A 16758-nucleotide genomic window follows, 5' to 3' on the forward strand; every position below is an offset into this window, starting at 1 on the left:
AAAACTTAAAATAAATAAATAAATAAATCTTGTTTTGCTCAACAGGAATGCCAAAATCAGATGCAACCTGGAAAAAGAAATGCGTAATAGCCCCACAAGCATCGGAATCCCGAGGCCCAACAAAGAAAACATCATCAAGATAATGAACAATATTGGGCAATCTGGCTACTTGCACCGTCACCCAGTGCACAAAAGTGCTAAACATCTTAAAATAAGCACAGGCAATGGAACAACCCATTGGCATGCATTTATCAAAATAATAATTCCCTTGAAAAGGAAAACCCAACAAAGGAAAACTATCAGGATGAATAGGCAAAAACCAAAAAGCAGATTCAATATCCACTTGTGCCATCAGAGCACCCTTTCATCATCAATGAACCATCTGGACGGCAGAATCAAACGATGCATAAGATACTTTGCCCAGCTCCTTCGCCACAAAATCATTCAACGAAATCCCCTCAGGAAATGACAGATTATGAATAAGCCTAAACTTACCCAGTTACTTTTTTGGAATCACAGCTAAGGGAGACAAAAGGAGGTTCCTCAAATGGCCCAGCTATAAGAACATAAGAACATGCCTTACTGGGTCAGACCAAGGGTCCATCAAGCCCAGCATCCTGTTTCCAACAGTGGCCAATCCAGGCCATAAGAACCTGGTAAGTACCCAAAAACTAAGTCTATTCCATGTTACCGTAGCTAGTAATAGTGGTGGCTATTTTCTAAGTCAACTTAATTAATAGCAGGTAATGGACTTCTCCAAGAACTTATCCAATCCTTTTTTAAACACAGCTACACTAACTGCACTAACCACATCCTCTAACAACAAATTCCAGAGTTTTATTGTGCGTTGAATGAAAAAGAACTTTCTCCGATTAGTTTTGAATATGCCATATGCTAACTTCATGGAGTGCCCCCTAGTTTTTCTATTATCCGAAAGAGTAAATAACCGATTCACATTTACCCATTCTAGACCTCTCATGATTTTAAACACCTCTAGCATATCCCCCCTGGCCGTCTCTTCTCCAAGTTGAAAAGTCCTAACCTCTTTATTCTTTCCTCATAGGGGAGCTGTTCCATTCCCTTTATCATTTTGGTCGCCCTTCTCTGTACCTTCTCCATCGCAACTATATCTTTTTTGAAATGTGGCGACCAGAATTGTACACAGTATTCAAGGTGTGGTCTCACCATGGAGCGATACAGAGGCATTATGACATTTTCCGTTTTATTCACCATTCCCTTTCTAATAATTCCCAACATTCTGTTTGCTTTTTTGACTGCCACAGCACAGTGAACCGATGATTTCAATGTGTTATCCACTATGACGCCTAGATCTCTTTCTTGGGTGGTAGCTCCTAATATGGAACCTAACATTGTGTAACTATAGCATGGGTTATTTTTCCCTATATGCATCACCTTGCACTTATCCATTTTAAATTTCATCTGTCATTTGGATGCCCAATTTTCCAGTCTCAGAAGGTCTTCCTGCAATTTATCACAATCTGCTTGTGATTTAACTACTCTGAACAATTTTGTATCATCTGCAAATTTGATTACCTCACTCGTCATATTCTTTCCAGATCATTTATAAATATATTGAAAAGTACGGGCTATCTTGTCCAATTCTAATTCTACCTGCAATTTCTTCTTTATCACCCGACTCAGTTTCACCACCAACTTACAATTCTTTTCTCGATTCAACAGCAAGGAACCCATAAAAGGATCTTCAAACTAAATGAAAACCCTTCAAACAATATAACAGCTACATCCACCTTAGGATACATGTGCAGCCAAGGCTTCATAGCCGTTACACTAATAGGTGACGGAGTCTTCTCCATCTTATCACTTAGCCAAATTCCTTGTTGCTGAACTTCTAGAACTTCCTCCACCCCCCACACATTTTAGATATTTGCTGGCCAGATGTTTTGCACTACAACTGGAACAGAGGAGTTTAAATTTACAATCTGGAAAGTTACAAACAGATCTATTGAATCGCCAGCAGACATCAGACAATCCCATCTCTGCTTTAACCACACCTCCCGATGAGGTTGCTCCTCAAAAGGGCCAATTTCCTGCTACTGTCCCTACAACTCCAACATGTTCACCTAGTGAAATTGAGGGGGGCTGCCTTATTTGTTATCTGAGTGAGCCAAAGGCTCATATCCTGTGTACCCCACAACATAAATTTATTCTCTTCCATTTTATCACGGAAGCACTCATCATATTTGAACCAAACCCAACCCTCATAATCCTTATTTGTTGCCAATATGGTATCCTATATAACACGTAACCACTACCAATCCACAAAAAATGGGGGTAATCAAAATCCAATCGCAACACACAACCCACATTAAATGATTTCTTACATATGCTGTCTTTTAAATTTTATTGCATCTTAACCTCTTTCAAAAGATTTACCAAAAATAATCACCAATTTAAAAATCAACTTCAAACTCGCTTTTCACACCCAAAAAATGTTTTAAAGAGTGTAAGGTGATGTTTCATAAAATTTCGGGGCACCATCCCGGTGTACCTTAATTATTTTTAATCATTAACACCACCGTTCACCCTATATTCCTTTTATTATTTTTATCAAAAAAGATTTTTTTGTTTTTATGTGTCCAAAAATTTTTTTTTTAAATATGAAAAGTTCAAAACAAAGATAGGAACAGTTCACCAATTGAACATTCAAAGCTCTAAAGACATCAAATAGTCACTTAGGCAAATATTGTTCTGAATGTTACTTAACTTGAGCTTAGATCCTGAGACTTCCATTCAACAATGGCAAATTTGCCCCAGTGAGGCCCAGTTTCGAATTACTTCTTCATCAGGGGAAGCCACTTGACCACTGCACTTCTCAGCTCACCACCTTCATCTGTTTGAGTCCATTAATTGATCTAAAAATGCTTGCAACGCACTGCCTGTTATACTCAAAAACATGGCGAACCTAAGTTCCCCTCCTCAGCGTCCTTCTTTAAAGGCACTCCATCACATGACATTCAACATGACGTCAATGTAATTCAGCCTGCCCTTTAAATCAAATTTAAAGGAGCGAAAACCAATCAATCTGATCGTTTAATCCAACCAGTGCTTCAGTTTTTAACTTATAGATCCAGAACTGCTCCCTATAATTTAATAACGATCTCATGCTACTTTCTCAATGACTGTCCACTGTAGATCCTCAAATGTATGGCCATGCTCCATGCAATGGCTCACCAATGGGGCCATCAGCACTCCGTTGTTAATTCTGGATCTGTGTTCCATCAGGCGAATCTTAATGGCTCTACTCGTTCGCCCTACATAAACCTTAGGCCACATATGTTTGCATATACCACATTATTTGTAGAACAATTTGTCAAAAATCTTCGTTTTACTATATATCCAGTATTGATGTCCATCCAAGAATCCCCTTCAATTGTGTTTGCACACACCGAACAGACTCCACATTTCTTATGTCTTCCTATATTTACAGACTGCTGATCTCTATTTATCAAATTTGCCTGGACAACCTTATCACGGATATTAGAACCGCGACTCATTGCAAACAACGGCAAATCCTTAAATACACTATGCAACTCCAAAACATTCCAAAGTCTTTTAACCGCCTTAATCACAGCTGGAGTTGAAGTGCTCTGTTGTAATACAAATACCAGGCGTTCTTGTTCTTTATGTTCTTGATACTTCAACAATTGTGTTCGGTCACTATATTTTGATCTCTTATAAGCCTGACGGATAACCTTAGAGGGTATCCTCAATCTCTGAACCTCTTCATCAGTAATGCTGCCTGTACTTCAAATTCATTCTTGGAAGAACATATTCGTTTGATCCTGAAAAACTGGGATACAGACAACCCCTTCTTAAAGGCTGCTGAATGATGACTGTGGTACCTCAACAAGTTGTTTTTGTCCGTTGGTTTCCTGTTTACCATAGTAATTATTTGACAATCCCGAATCTCTACCACCACATCCAAATACACAATCCTTGAATCACTACATTGGTAAGTGAACTTCAAATTTTGATCCACAGTATTTACCCATGTCATAAACTTAATGGTAACATGGAATAAGCTTAGTTTTTGGGTACTTGCCAGGTTCTTATGGCCTGGATTGGCCACTGTTGGAAACAGGATGCTGGGCTTGATGGACCCTTGGTCTGACCCAGTATGGCATGTTCTTATGTTCTTCTTATGTTCTTATGTAGGGGGGCCTCCTATAGAGGTTATAAATACCTACCTAGTATGAGGGCCTTATAGGTAGACTCTCTCTCCCCCCCACCCCCAATGAGGCTAGGCTCTCTCTCGCATGGCTAATGCAAATGAAAAAGGTGTAGTTAAAATCTGTGCACAGCCCACTTGGCCAGAAATCCTGGCCCAAACTCCTCCCCTTTTCCTAATTTGCATCACACCATGCGTTATGGTATTTTCGCATGCAAAAACACAATGTAGCACTTTGATAAATGACCCTCTAAGTTTTTACCTGAGGCAAGGAACAACAGTGGGATTCAAACACTGCTCTAGCCACTAGGCTACTCCTCCACTCTGAGGCTACCTCTTTATCTATCTAATCTATCTATCTATCTATCTATCTGTTTATCATCTATGTATCTATACAATTTGGCAAGCAGCAAACAAAGCAAAATAAGCTTTTTAGTGAAATAAAATATTATGTAATGAAGCACAAAGTGAGATTATTTTTCCAGACCCACTATTGCAAATTGCAGTCTTATTAAACTGGAGCAAAGTTTGAGGTCTCTGGACAAAACATGTGTTGACAGCTCCCGCAATATTTTCAATGCCTGACACTGCTATATATTTTACTGCTGTGAATGAACTGGGCATAGTTTATTTTACAGCATAAAAAACAGCTTATCAACACTGTATTCAAATTGACTCGAGCTAATCATGCCCTTTTATTTGTTTGCTAAGTGTTGAGAAGTACAGTTTGCATCTCAGAAAGATAATTTTATGTAGCAATTTGTTATTTAACAAAAGGCAAAAATGTAAAAGGAAGTGTTATGGTGTTGAGCTATGAATTTACAATCTAATTTGTAGCCAGGCTTTTCATTAAGGAAACAGCAGAGGGAGCTCACATACAAGTGTACGACCAGCTGGCCTATCTGCAGTAGGATGCCGACTACTGTATCTGGACAGGCACAATAAGTCAAATGCAATGGTAAATCATAATGATCATCATGAGATATGATCCCTCACACCGCCACCAACGTCCACTACAAATGGGTATATATATATTTTAAATCATGTCTATGTTGTTCTATCTCTTAATTTCTTTGGTAGCAGCCTTAAAATAATCATCTGATGATTATTTTATCTTTTTCCTGGCAAAAATATAATGCAAAGTGAAAATCCTTTCTTGTGTAAGAATGCCTGCAAACGTTTGTCTTACAGTTCAGTCTGGAAAGCTGGATACTTGTTGGGCAGGTTTCATGTGGTGTGACAGAAGTGCTGGGGTTGGGGAATAGGTCATATTTAGGGCCTTATTCATTAAAGATTGTTTATTCCATAGGTGCAGAATAAGGGAAAAATCCCTTCTGACTGAGCTCCATAATCCAAATTATATATCGCTGCACTAAGAATTCTTTATAGTGATTTGGAATGCGAGTGACACAATACATTGTATATGTATGTCATAGATGATAAGGAATAAGGGGTAGATTTTAAAAGACTTAATGCGCGTAAACCCCTGGGTTTACGTGCGTGGCCGGGCCTTACGGGCGCAGGGCCAATTTTCAAAGGCCCGGCCACGCTCGTAAACCCCTGGAACGCGTGTAAGTTCCGGGGATGGGGCGGGGCGGGGCTAGAGGCACCCGGCACCGCGGCCATTTGCCGCTGTGCCGGGGGAATCGCGTGTCAGCAGGGTGCCAGCGCGCGCAACTTGCGCCTGCTCAAAGCAGGTGCAAAAGGTAAGACAACGCATTTGGGGGGGGGATCAGTATAGGGATAGAGGGAGGGCAGGATAGGGGAAGCGGAAGGGAGGTCAGACCAGGGGGGTTGGGAAGTTCCATCCCACTCCGCTCCTTAGTTGGAGTGGACTGGGAAGAAACTGGGGAAGGCCCCGACGCATCGCCGTGTGTAACAGTGAAAATCCTCCCCCCCTTGTACGTGCCGAGCCGGCATTTTATAACATGCACGCGCCAGCGTGGGCATGATATAAAATCGCCCGTCCATGTGTGCGTGCCGGGTAGCGCGCGCGCACATGGATGCACGCAATCTTTTAAAATATGCCCCTAATTATTTGAAAAACTGTGATGGGAGGAGAGGAAGCAGGGCAGGGACAACATCAGCTGTATATCATTTTACCCTTTAAGGCTATGTTGGAAGGGTTTAGGGGAGAGGGCCTGGGCTGCCAGGCCCCATTTTCATTACATTGGGGTGGGGGGATGGGGCATCAGCAGCTAGGTTCCTGAGGCTCAGGCTTTTAATACAGGAGATCTTTTTTTAAATAGAATTTATATTCCTCTTTCCATGACACTTCAAAACAGATTACATTCAGGAACAATAGGTCTTTCCTTATCTCCAGAAGGCTTACAATCTAAAGGGTCTATTTACTGAGCTGATTAATGCACGATAAATGCCTAACACAGTAATAATGCAGGTATGGTAATGAACTACTTTGTATGCATAAACTTTATACATGCGTGCAAAGCAGCTCATAATTAGGTACTTTTATGCTAATAAAATAATGCGGCTTGCCTCAAAAATGCAAGCCGTGTTATTTTCCTGAAAGTAAGCTACAACTCACGCGTTGCAGCTAATGTACCCTGGGAGCACTGGGCCACTAATGTTCATCCAAATGCTCCCAGGCTGGTGCTTAAAGGGCCATAATGTCCTGGAAAAGCCCCCTCCTATACTCTACATGTGAAAGACCCCCGCCAACCCCCAATCACCACAAATAAATATAAAATATAAAAATGTGAAGTCGTGCAGTGATGCCCTGCCCCCTGCCTTAACCCCTCCCTTTCAAATAAATGCACCCCCCCCCCCCCCCCATGACAGTAGCAGGCACCCACCTTAACCCACCTCCAAGCATACCTGGTGGAGAAGTGGGGCCTGGAGCACCCCACCTGGCTCTGGACCGTTCTCTGGCTCTTGTCAAAATGGTGTTGGCTGACCATCATACTAAGTATGTATGCCCCTCTCGTGCCACTTTTTACATATCCACTGCGGAAAAGATCATGCTCTTTCCAAAGACATTCGGTTAGAATCAAATAGAATGATTTTTCGAAAAAAAAGTTAAAACGTGGCTTTTCCAACAAGCATTTTATGATGGTGATAGCAATGTGTGGAAAAAAAAAAAAAAAGAGCTAATAGCTGAAATGAAACATCATAGAGCTGGTCATTGTGTTAAAGTTTAGTATTCAGAGAACTTATTATTAGGCCATTATTACAAGAATTGTATGAAGTCTAACCTATTAGAACTGTTATTTTACTAATTGTAAATGTTTGATGTGCAATTTTATTTGTCTTTTATGTAATTTTGTAAACTGATATGAAGGATTCTACCAAATACCGGTATAGAAATTTTAATAAATACATAAATAATAGTACTCAACACCACAGCTTTGGAAGCACCTACGTTATTTTTCCCTTCCAGGAATAAATACTGCAGGTTAGTAAATGACCCCCATAAGGTTGGACTTGAGGTAATGGAAGGTGAATTAATTTGCCATAGGTCACAAGTGTCAGCAGGATTGTAACCAGATGCTCCAACCACTAGGTTACTCCTCACCTTGCCACTTAACTGACTATATACTTTGGAATATAACCAGTTAAACTTAAAGTTATCCAGATACAAATACCGGGATAACTGTAAACGTAACCAGGGATATTCAAAGAAAACTGGTTAGGTTTAAAGTTATCCAGATAAAAGTAGCCAGATAACTATACAGGAATATTTATGATTATCCAGGATAACTTATCCAGTTAACTTTACCCTAAGTTATCCAATGTGCATCTTTAAAATATTGGCCTCTTTATTTTTATTTTATGAATGTTTTTATTGTTCCCTGCTTTAAGCAAATAGAATCAGTGGAATAGAAGTATTCGCAATTAAATAAATAAATGTGGGGTGCATAGTCTAAGTTATATTATAGCAAATTAGGGTTACAAAGGGAGTCCAGATTTTCAGGACAGGCTGATCACTTCCTGGTTTTACCTCACTTCCTGCATGAACTAGTAGTTTTGCTTTCGGGGAAATCAGTAGGGACACCAGTGCTACAAGTCCATGAAGGGATGAAACCAGGGCAGTATCAGCCTATCCTGAAAACAGGGAGTCAATTGATAACCCTTTGGTAGGAGTCCCCAACCTCAGTCTTCAAGAGCCACAGCACAGTTGGGTTTTCAGGATTTCCACAATGAATATGCAAGAGATCCATTCTGCATGCTCTGCTGCAACTATGCATATTCATTGGGCAACTTCCCATATCACGATTGCGGCCCTCCAGGACTGAGCTTGGGGACCCCTGCCCGGTGACACAATGGAATTGAGTGGGGGTAAAGGAAAGTTGAGAAGGGCTGGGTAATGTGTCTGGGAAGACAAAAGAGAAAGGGGGAAACAGGAGAGAAATGATTAACAGTTGGTGGCTGTGAGCTGGTTTTCTATTATTCTCTGTATTGTTATGCAACTGCCAATGGCACCAAAATAATTTAGGCAGGGGTACATTTATTTTTGCTGGAGGCATTTGAATGGCTGTCTGAAGAGGATCAATATTTATACAGCATTCCTTTCATTTATAGAAATTAGTTGTAATTGATAGCATGACTGTAGTCTCCATGATGGCTCCTCCCGCTATGCGCTGCAGTAAATTTATGCAACTTCAAATAAATATCCCACAAGATGGCTAGCTCCCAAAAACAATTCTGCTGTCTGCATGTCTCTACCTATTTGCCTGTTTAGGTGGCTATGGATTTTAGCAGAACTGAATCCAATATAAATAAATGTTATCCAAAGGAGACTCAGCTAGGCATTGATGTAAGACATATTTCTGTGACACTCAGCCTGCTGAAATTAAAACATAAAATCCCATGGTCACAAGATATAAAACTTCTATGAATGGGTCTGAGTGAAACTGCACACCTCGGGCTTTTTTTTTTTTTTTACTGAAAAAATATAATAAAGTTGGTTACTTTCTCAGTGGTTGCTGTTTGTATTGGATATACATTGAGAACATTTTGTGTCGTCGATGTCACCATCAGACATTCTTCAATTCTCTTTGTGAGAAGAAATATTATTTATAATCATTCTTTTCTGATTGATTTTTTCTGGGGTGTTGTTATAATTAGAATCTTTGGTAATAAGGGTGGCCCAAATTCAGTGGTATGTACTATTATATTTTATTATGATGGAAAAAAAATTATAGTGATTACAAATGAATACATATGTATATCAAATTGTAAATGAGTCTAACCCAAATGTGGAAAAGGATTGCGTGATAGCATCTGGGGAAACCTCATATGGTGTCTTCAATAGGCTTTTAATGCCTTGCGGGCTAATGTAACTTCAACCCCACAACTGTGGATGTTGAATGTGGTATAATCATTGGTAACCCCAGAGGTTTCCCCAATGGTTACGCTCTGGGGTTACCAATGATTATACCACATTCAACATCCACAGTTGTGGGGTTGAAGTTACATTAGCCCGCAAGGCATTAAAAGCCTATTGAAGGCACCATATGAGGTTTCCCCAGATGCTATCACGCAATCCTTTTTCACATTTGGGTTAGACTCATTTACAGTTTGATATTTTTCTAGTGTCTAACATTTTTGGATTTTTTTTCTTGTGTATTTATACATATGTATATAATAAATTTCATCCAAGCAGGATCCACCACAATTTCTAAGTTAATATTTTGTGAAATATATATATATATATATATAATATACATAGGTACCTTCATTTTTAGTTTTTATTTTATTTTGCCTAGGGATTTCATTTATCTCATTGAAATTCCCAAGCAAAATAAAATAAAAACTGAAAACGAAGTTCCTGTGTATACAGCCATTTTTGAGTGGAAAGTTTAATCTGGAAGTGATTTTGTGGTCATTGCTTTTATCACAATTTATAGTTGGGTAAAATGGATTAAAGATAGAAAAAATGGTAAACTATATAATACTTCCTGGGCTTGTACTTTCCATCTTTTGAGATTCCAACAATTGGAGATAAAACAAAAAATGTGCTCACTGTTACAATAACAACTTTGCTCTCATAACCCATCAACAGATATTCTGACAGCACAGCTTAGAAAATTATTTTGTTCCCTTCACACCTTTTAGCATAAGGATGAAGCTCTCTGCCTTCATAAGCAGTATTTGCTTCCTTCTGTATTCATTGTGGAGTTTATTGCATAATTTCATAATTATCTGCCAGAAAGAACAATTGAATACAATTAAACTCTACCTACAGTGAGATTAAAAGGCTAGATAAAGGTAGAAGTCAGATTTTACAAACCCCAGCCAACTATTCTCAGCAATTAAACTAGACACATTTTGATATTACAGAAGATATGTCAGAGCAAAGGAAGTGTGACGTAAAACAAAAAAGCACCATGGGGCTTTTCTCAGCCTAAAATGCAGCCCACAGTGCTATTTGCATTAATTTTGTTTACACAATTTTTTTCACGTGAAGTGTTTTTACTTCCAGAAGTTACAGAAAATTAAAACCTTTGGGAAAAAATATACTGGCTCAAAACTGTGCACAGAAACTGACTTGGGATTTTTTTGCTTTATATTGCCCTGATCCAGAAATTTGCCCTACAATGACTAGCTCTGAAGACCAATAGACTGGCACAATACTATTATTTTCTTTTTATTTCCTTTACACTATATTGTAGTTAGTGTTTTATGGCCTTTGTTTTTTTAAATATTTTTTGAATTTGGAAATAGAAAGTGAAAAATGTTGAAAATCACATTTTTGTGTATTTACAATGTAAGGGCCAGATTTTCGATTCTACACCCGATTTTATAACATGCGTGCGGGCGTAGATTTGTGCGTGTAACCCAGCGTGCACAAATCTACACCCAATTTTATAACATGCGTGCGCAGCTGCACGTATGTTATAGAATCCGGGGTCGGCGCATGCAAGGGGGTGCACTCTAGTGCACAGTGCGTGCCCCAAGCCCTAGTGGAGCCCTGATGGCTTTCCCTGTTCCCTCCGAGGCCGCTCCGAAATCGGAGCGGCCTCGGAGGGAACTTTCCTTCCGCACCCCCCCCCCACCTTCTCCCGACCTTCCCCTCCCTTCCCCTTCCTAACCCGCCCCCCAGCCCTATCTAAACCTTGCACGTGCCGAGCAATAGGGAAGCCCCGATGGCTTTCCCCGTTCCCTCTGAGGCTGCTCCGAACTTTCCTTCCCCCCCCCCCCACCTTTGTTTCTTACATTGTGCCTGCCTCTGGGCAGGTGTAGGTTGACGCGATCCTCCAGCACGGCCGCTGTGCTGAAGGCCTCAGTCCCGCTCCTCCCCGCCCACTCCCCGCCCCTTTTTTCAAGTCCCGGGACATATGCGTGTCCCGGGGCTTGCGCGCGTCGCCAGGCCTATGCAATATAGGCTCGGTGCACGCAGGAGCAGGTTTAAAAGGGTTACGCACAGATATTATGCGCGTAACCCTTTTAAAATCCGTCCCTAAGTGTTTAGTGCTGAAGATTAAGCTGCAAATGGTAGAGGAGTGCCACAAATCAAATTTCAATTACTTTTAGATAATGCAGAATAATTTAATGAAATAGCTATAATGAAGCTAAAATATTTTTTGCTTTCTTGTGTTTTTTCTCATCACGCTGTTCTTGAAGCTACAATACTAGCGTGTCTTCTAATCTCTCTACAGTCTTGGAGGATTTATTCTGTGCTAGATGTGTGCTGACAGAGATAATGAAAGGTGTGTATGAAGAAAATGTTTTCATGCATGCAGAATATGTCTGGGGTGTGTGGTGGGCAAGCATGAATGTGTGAAGTATTAGTAAAAATAATAATACATTTCTGCTTGCTCACTCCTCAGTTCATAGCAAGTTACAAAACATAATAAATAAAAAAGGTGAACATCCATCACGAAAAAAAAGCCTGACTACTGCTAATCAGCTATTTCAAAGGCTTGCTGAAAAAAGGTATTTTTTAACAGCTTGTGACAATCTACTGACTGGAAGTTAGTCGGAAGTGAATTCCACAGAGTAGGTCCAGTTACTTGAAAGACCTTCTCTCACGCCTCACTCAAATGAACCAACTTAGGAGAAAGAACCTCTAAACTCTTTTGGCTGAATTTTAAATCAGCCATGCACGCAAATATCGTCACTTACGTGCATGTATGGCTGGGTCCTCTGCGCACTGAGGCAGATTTTATAAATCTGCGCACAAGAGTACTTTTGTTCGCGCACCAGGTGCGAACAAGAGTACGCGGGATTTTAATAGATACGTGCGTAGCTGCGCGTATCCATTAAAATCCGGGGTCAGCGTGCGCAAGGCTGCTCAAAATCAGCAGCCTGCGCGCGCCAAGCTGCGCAGCCTGCCTCCGGAATGGAGGCAGGCTGCGGGGGAGTGGAACTTTCCTTCCACCCCCCCCGCACCTTCCCTTCCCTTCCCTTCCCCTACCTACCTAACCCCCCCCCCCGGCCCTATCTAAACCCCCCCTACCTTTGTCGGCAAACAAACCGCCTGCTGGAAAGTTACGTGCGCATGCGAAAGTTACGTGCGCGTGCGCAAAGTTACGCCTGCTTCCAGCAGGCGTAACTTTGCGCACGCGCCGGCTGCCCGGAAGCTGCGGCCACGCCCCCAGAACGCCCCCGGGCTGAAACCACGCCCGCGGCGCCGCCCCTGAAACGCCGCGTCACTCCTGGCACGCCCCCCGACACACCCCGACATGCCCCTCCATGCAAGCCCCGGGACTTACACGCGTCCCGGGGCTTGTGCGCACCGCCGAGCCTATGCAAAATAGGCTCAGCGCACACAGGGGGGGGGGGTTTGGGGTAGGTTTTCGTGGGGTACACGCATATCCTACCCCACTGTGCGTATTTTCAAAAGGGCCCGGCCACACGTGTAAGTAATGATATGCGCACAATTGCTGGGCCCTTCAAAGGGGAGGGCCGAGGGTGTGTGTGGGCAGGGAGGGCAGGGCGGGACGGAGGCCAGGGAAGCGCGTGTCGGCAGTTGGCCGGCTCACACAAACTACTTCTGTTATGCTCGCCACCTGTGGCAACCCCCGCAACATAGCCCTCTCACCTTCTCAGATGGATTCCAGGGCCTGGCTCCTCTTCTCTGGCAGCGAGAGGACGCCAGCTACGACCTCGAGTTCCCACCAGTGCCTCCGATCCTGCCTCATTACCCAGTGTTGCCAGCCAAGATGTCCCTGCTCGTTGGGCCTCTCCACTTGGCCCGCGGAGAGATGCCGCCATCAGCGCCACGCCCCCTCCTAGGCGCACACATCTCTAGTTCTTTTAAAAGGCACCTGGCAGCGGACCTGGATGCTGACATCAGACTCTTCAGCCTATAAAGGCTCAGGCATCGCTCAGTAGCGTTGCCTTTGCAACAGGTCTCCTCATATTCCGAGTTCTCATTGCTGATCCCCGAATTGTGTCTTCCTGGTGTTCCTGTTTCCTGTGATTCCTGGTTCCTGTTTTCCTTGTTCCTGTTCGTCTATATGTTGGACTGATTCTTGGATTTGACTACTGCGACACCTGACTATTCTTCAGCTTCTCTCCAGCCCCGGACTTTTGCCATGCCTGACCATGCCTGCCTTCTCCGTGCCCTGATCATTGCTTTGATTCACTACGCCTGCCTTCTCTGTGCCCTGATCATTGCTTTGATTGACTATGCCTGCCTTCTCCATGCCCTAACTCTTTCTACAAACGACTACGCTATAGACTCTCCTGTGTCCAGAGTCTACACCGCTTGCCACAACTTCTTCTTGCCGCCGGCTCTGATCCTCGCCTGTCAGTGAAGCCTCTCCTTGCCTATTCTCTGGACGTGGACTTACGAGGCTCAGGCCTCTCTTTTGCTTGGGCGCCACCAGCTACCTTCTGTTCCATTGGCACCCAAGTTCCCGTACCGAATCCAGTCCAGGATAGGACTACGCCATCTACCGGCTGCTGTCTCTGGGCTGAACTACCTTCCATCCTCAGTTAACACTGAGGCCCACCTAAGTCCTGCCGGTCCCGGCACCCAAAGGCTCAACCTGAGGAGAACGAGGGCTGGTATAGGTGAAGCACCAGTGGCCTCTAGCTTCAGCCCACTCTACCTGCTGATGGTGGGGATCCTTAGGCCCCTGCCTCCGGGTGGCGTCAACCCCACCTCAGCCCAAGGGTCCACCTCCGACGCAACACTTCTAATCCAGGGGAGTAGTAAGTAGTGAAACAAAAACATTGCAATTTTCTTGGATGGATTAAGGAGTTGGGTAGTCGAGGGAAAGAGGAAGGGGGTTTAGGTAGGGGGGTAAGGAAGTTCCCTCCCAGTCCACTTCTTATTGGAGTGGGCTGGGAAGGAACAGAAGAAGACTCGATTTCGTTGCCGTGCATAATCTACCTGTGTGCGCGGTCCACGGATTTTATAACATGTGCATGCCGGTGTGCGCATGTTATAAAATCCACGCATTCATGTGCGTGCGTGCACCTTTTAAAATCTAGCCCTTTATGAAAAATGCTGGCTAATTATGGCCTAGATTCATCATTTTGCAATAAATATAGCACATATGAGAGAGAGAGAGAGGTTCATGAAAAAGTTAACTATTTACATCACTGTAAGAGGGGGCCACTAGTAACTCGGGGTGATGATTGTGGGGTGGGATGGGTACTGGGGGGCAATTTTACATGCACAGTCATATGTACGAACAGCACAGTTACCATCACTGAAGATTTAATCTGATTTGCAGGGGTGAAAGGTAAAAGTAGAGTAGACACTTTACTCTCTAGGTAGAGAGAGAGCATCAAGCTAGGTAGAGAGAACATGGTACAAATCTACTTTTTCTTCACCTTTCAGCCCTCCAAATCACATTAAACCTTCACTGATGGTAATTGTGCTGTTCATATGTATGACTGTGTATGTAAAATTGCCCCCCCCCTCCCAGAACCCACACCCCACCCCACAATCATCACCCCGAGTTCATAATGCCCCTCTTACAGTGGTATAAAACGTTTAATTATGAGACCCTCTACAGAGTTTCTCTCTCTCTCTCTCTCTCCCTCCCTCCCTCTCTCTCTCTCCCTCCCTCTCCCCATCTCCCCCTCTCTCTCCCTCCCTCCCCAGCTTCAAACAAGGTAGGTAGAGAGAACAGTGCACAAATCAACTCCTCTTGTATCTTTCATTGATTCAAACAGCAGAAATTCTTCAGTAATGTTAACTTTGGCATTCGTACCTCCTACTGTGTAGCAAAACTGCCCCCCAACCCCCACTCTGAGTTAAAGTGCCCCCTCTTACAGTGGTATAAATAGTAGAGTCAGAGTGACATATTGTCCTCTTTCCTGCCTGAATGGCATAAGAACATAAGAAATTGCCATACTCGGTCAGACCAAGGGTCCATCAAGCCCAGAATCCTGTTTCCAACAGTGGCCAATCCAGGTCACAAGTACCTGGCAAGAACCCAAAAACTAAGTATATCTCATGCTACTGATGCTGGTAATAGCAGTGGTTATTGTCTAAGTCAACTTGATTAATAGCAGGTAATGGACTTCTCCTCCAAGAACTTATCCAAACCTTTTTTAAATCCAGCTACACTAACTTCACTACCCATATCCCCTGGCAACAAATTCCAGAGTTTAATTGTGTGTTGAGTGAAAAATAATTTTCTCTGATTAGTTTTAAATGTGCTACCTGCTAACTTCATGGAGTGCTCCCTAGTCTTTCTGTTATCCAAAAGAGTAAATAACTGATTCACATTTACCCATCCTAGACCTCTCATGATTTTAAAGACCTCTATCATATGCCCTCTCAAGTCTTTTCTCCAAGCTGAACAGCCCTAACCTCTTTAGCCTTTCCTCATAGGGGAACTCTTCTATCTCCTTTATCATTTTGGTCACCCTTCTCTGTACCTTCTCCATCTTTTTTGAGATGCGGCGACCAGAATTGTACACAGCATTCAAGGTGTGGTCTCACCATGGAACGATACAGAGGCATTATGATATTCTCCATTCTCTTCCTAATAATTTCTATCATTTCTAACATTCTGTTTGCTTTTTTGACTGCTGCAACAACTGAGCTGATAATTTCAATGTATGATCCACAATGACACCTCGATCTCTTTCTTGGTTGGTAGTCCTAATATGGAACCTAACATTGTTTATTTTTCCCTATATGCATCATCTTGCACATATCCACATTAAATTTCATCTGCCATTTGGATGCCGACCAACTTTAAAATGGCCGGCGCCATTTTTAAAGATGGCGCCGGCCATCCAGTGCCCCTACCATGTGACAGGGGTCGGCCAATAGCACGGATACCCTGTCACATGGTAAGGGCATAGGCCATCGGCACCATTTTTATTAGTGGCAGCCGATGGCCCGAGAGCGGGAGATCACTCCCGGGACCACCACTGGACCACCAGGTAATTTTAAAATGGTTTTGGGGAGGTTCGGAAAGCAAAGCGTCATTTGTAAAGGGTCGGGTGGGTTTTTTGTTTATCGGCTTGGGTGCAGCCGATAAACAAAAAAACTATCGTGCCGGACTATAAAAATTGTAAGATTTGAATCGGAACTGGAACCGAACCGATTCCGGTTCCGATTCACATCTCTAATAAAGAGCCACTCCTCCCCCTTTCCTATCCTCCCTGTCCTT

Source organism: Rhinatrema bivittatum, chromosome 2, assembly GCF_901001135.1.
Source record: "Rhinatrema bivittatum chromosome 2, aRhiBiv1.1, whole genome shotgun sequence".
NCBI lineage: Eukaryota > Metazoa > Chordata > Amphibia > Gymnophiona > Rhinatrematidae > Rhinatrema > Rhinatrema bivittatum.